Raw genomic sequence first — 4145 nt, 5'->3', positions numbered from 1 at the left:
AGCATTAAAAAATACTGACCTTCTCTTCAAGCATTTTGAACATGACCAGCACTTTGTTAGTGTGAGTGATGATCCACAAATTAAGGAACGTGAGCCCATCTTTAGACAGCAGAGAGCATGTTTGAGGTTGGAAGGAGTTATTGCAAGAAATGAGAAGTGTATAGTATTTTGAGGCTTCTTTGTTCCTGTCATTTCCCAGAAATCCTTTTTTGGTTTGTTTTTTTTTTTTAAGTTAAACTCTTACTTGAACATAAGATTTGTCTCTCAGATTTGGAGCAAGTGTATTTTAGACATAACATGATTCAGCTATGATGTGTAGAGTACAAGGTAAAGGTTTGACCTTCAAAATCTGCTGAATTTGAGAGACATTTGGAAGAAACTTTCTTAAAGCACCTACTTTATAAAGCAAGGATGTGAGCTGATGCACTGAGGGCATTCAAGGTCTCTTCCTCCGGGAATGTGCTTTTGCTGGCTAAGAACAGGAGACAGGCAGGGCAATGCAACTGACGCACATTAAAAATCTGCATCATTATTTTAAAATATGATGTGCAGTTACTAGTAGGCAGCCTACTTTTTTTGCCAGAAGACATGAAAAAACCAGCATTTATTACATGAATAATGCATTTTCTTGTTTTTATATACAATGTGCCATTTCTTCATATACATGAAGAAGAAGTACAATATGCAGTTAGTACATTCTGAAATAAGAGACATCAATTAATCTTGGAGATTAAGTTCAGGTCTTTTTGAAGTTATTTTTATAGGTTTTTAATGTTTTCCTTTTTTGTTTACACTGAAAAAAGAACAAAGTAAAATTGAATGCAAAAATTTAAGCCCTTGATTTGGGTAGAAAGGAGTAATGAAAGGTTAAATACTCTGTGTTGTAAGCATGGAAATTATAATTGGGCAGGGTTTGTTTAACCAGCTGCGACCTACTAACTTTCACACAAGAATGATAAGCACAAATTGTACCTAAGGAAACCAGATCCTTTTCAGGGTGAGACTGGTATTCACACTCCCCATTTCCTCTGTTTTACATCACAACCTGTAAACGATACCAGCAGGGTGAGAGCAAGCAGGGTGAGCAGGGTTTCCTCCCAGGGCAGAAGCACATACGCTGTCCAGATGTGCGTCATCTTCACTGATTTTGGTGGTCAAGGACTGTGATCTGCCTGTCACAGATGCTGTTCTTCCCCACCTCACTGCAGGACATGAAGGGTGACTTCTCTGTAGCCATGCTTGCAGAGGAGTCCCAACACTTTGCCACTCTTCTGTGATGTGGCATCTGGCTTCTTCAGAGAGAAAAGAAGAACAGCCCACTGCATCTAGATCAGCCCAGAAAGAGATGAAAGATTTTCAGTGCCATTTCCTAAGAAACAGCTAAAACAGAGTTTAATCCCAAATAGAATCGATTTTCTACATTATGTGAAAAAACCCCCCAAATCCTAACCCCCCCAAAACATGCTTTGTCATGCTCACAGAGTGATTAGTACTTTTAAAACATGTATGGCTAAGAGCCTTGACCTAGTTTCATATGCCAAATCTGGGAACAAAGAAAAAGGCTGGGGGCAGGGAAGAACAGGATGGCACCACTGCACAAAACCCACAGTCATACATTGTCTTCTTTCATCCTGCTTCCAACATCTGCTTTTAAGACAGCAGTTGCTGTGGGAGTCCTTTACTGTCTTCTGTAAGGTAACATTTCTGCTGTACTCAGTGCTTCTGCCTCTTTCTAAGGGACACTGCTAGGGCTTAGGTAAGCTAGTAAGGGTGGATGCAGACTACTATCCACAGCCTTCTCTTCATCCTGCTGCAGCTCAACTTTGTGTAACATGAAGACAGCAAAATGAGGAAAGTAAGAGGATTCATTTGACCAAATGCAGATTTTGACAATGTCAGCACCTCCCCTGAGTCCCCGGGGAGAGAAAGAGGGAATTCTAGGACACAAAATATCTCATCCAAACCCAGGGGTCTGAAACAAGTCATCCCTTTGAAGCACCTCTTGTTAATCAGGGGAATCGTCTCAGGTACAGATGACTACAGTGAGATGGGCTATTCTCAAACAGTTCACATTAATATTAATTAATTTTAGTCTTATGGAAATACATATATATATATTTCCAGAAAGATTTACATTATAACTATCTTCTGTTTCTCCCTCAGAGTCAGTAGTCAGTCCTTCCTTCCTTCCTTCCTTCCTTCCTTCCTTCCTTCCTTCCTTCCTTCCTTCCTTCCTTCCTTCCTTCCCTCCTTCCCTCCTCCTTCCCTCCTTCTTCCCTCCTTCCCTCCTTCCCTCCTTCTTCCCTCCTTCCCTCCCTCCCTCCCTCCCTCCTTCCCTCCTTCCCTCCTTCCCTCCTTCCCTCCTTCCTTCCCCTAGCTGCAGGTCCTTATCAGAGGGAGGAAGGGAGAGAGGGACAGGAAAGGCAGGGCCTGCTCACCCCAGAAGCACCTGGCAACCACAGATGCAGGTAGCAAGAATAGTTCAGAAGATAAGAACGCAATTTAATTAACTTCTGCTATAGCCCTCCAAATGCAGGCAAGCTGGAAGCTAAATTACTGCTTTCATCATAACTAATTGGCAGTTGCTATCTACAAGGTGCTTCTTGGCTTGAGTTAAACAAAACTAGAAAATGAAACATTAATTGGTAATAACTGATAAAGCAGGGACAAAAAAAGACCAGAGGAGTGGAAAGGGCAGGAGCAATTCTTAATCAAAGCCTTTTCTCCAGCAACTTGCAGCTCTCTTTCTGGCACGAATGCCTGTTTCTGTGACAGCCTGTGCAGGACAGGTTGACGCAGATGCGAAGGGCGTGCTGCAGTGGTCACCATGCTGCAGTGGTCCCCAGTTCCTATGCTGTAGGGGTCCCTGATCCCCATGCTGAAGCCACCCCCACTTCCCATACTGCAGCTGTCCCCACATTCACTGCTCTCTGGGCACCCTCACATCTACCTCTCTCCAGTAGGTGAGGTTTTGCTCTCGGCTTCCTTTGTATCTGAAACACAGAAAAGCAGCAAATGATAGGAAAGTGAGTGTGGCTGGGCCACAAGCTGATGGAGAGACACAGGCAAGTGTCAAAGCACAGGAGGAGAACAGGCAACTTAAGAAAATTCAGTGCTGTTAAAGAAATAAAAGGGCATACATATGTACACACACATTTTCTAGGGTGTGACAGTGTCTTGGATGTTTAAAGTGTAAAAGGACAATGTGTAACTGCTTATAAGTTAATACATTTAAATTAACTTCTTTGAAGAAGTGTAATAGTATAACTCTACAAAGTATTATAGGATACTGAATTATTTTCTTGCTGTTGCCAAGTTACAGGTTCAAGAGTACCTGATCAGGGTGCACAGCATCAGGACTCACAGACCTCTGCTGATTATCCGAGAAGAATTAATGGTCTGGAATGCCTTCTCTGTCACAAGATGGATGCTCCTGAAATGCACCATGGCTTTATTCTTTACTCAACATCCTTGTGACTCCAAGAGTAGCAGGAAGTGCATGGCATGAACTGCAGATATATAGGTTCTGCAGCTGAACTCAGCTCCTTGGTGCAAATAAATCATATTTGATTCAGTCCTTGCTGATAAACTAGGATGGCAATAAAGAGTAACTATGATAAGCCACCATTCTTGGTCCTAACTCCCAAATGAGTTCAGGGCGGAAGGACACTGAGACTCATGAACCCACAGACTGAAACAATCTGGGGTGGGGACAGCATGAGCTTGAAACACAAGTCTACTGAAATACTCTGCTCTAGAATTACTATTATCTCTTTTCTTACTGTGTCCAGAGAAAACTCCTTCTAAATCTAAGAGTAAATGTGCTACGAGTGGCCTGTGTACAACTTTTTATGGTAATATGTAAAATATTATAAAGCTTAAAAGCTTCTCAGGGCAGTCTGAGACAGGAGTACAAAATACAGTGGCTTAGACAAAACTAGGCAGATAAAGGAGGGAAAATAGCCTGAACAATAAGCCTGTGACAGAGTTACTTTCCAGTAACTACCAGCCAGATAAGAGCAGGGGAGGGCTGATGAGCATCTTCTCAACTTTTATAGTTCACTGGGCTTGTAACTACAACTTCCAGGTTTTGTCATTGACACAAGCTTCTGCCCAAACCTTAACATGTGTTTTCCTGTGTTTCC

General features: G+C 42.3%; 1 protein-coding gene across 1 annotated transcript in view; it reads right to left on the bottom strand.

Moving 5' to 3' along the window:
• Nucleotides 1-587: 587 nt before the first annotated feature.
• The window catches only part of LOC103619389 (transmembrane protein FLJ37396), a 28897-nt gene continuing 25339 nt past the window's right edge, over nucleotides 588-4145 (bottom strand). The window contains 1 exon segment of the mRNA XM_017739406.1: nucleotides 588-1325. The gene's annotated coding sequence lies outside the window, so the exon portion shown is untranslated.

This window comes from Corvus brachyrhynchos, unplaced genomic scaffold (genome assembly GCF_000691975.1).
Source record: "Corvus brachyrhynchos isolate BGI_N302 unplaced genomic scaffold, ASM69197v1 scaffold14, whole genome shotgun sequence".
Classification (NCBI taxonomy): Eukaryota; Metazoa; Chordata; class Aves; order Passeriformes; family Corvidae; genus Corvus; species Corvus brachyrhynchos.
Note: the sequence above shows the minus strand (reverse complement) of the source record. Positions and strands in the feature narration are given on the sequence as shown.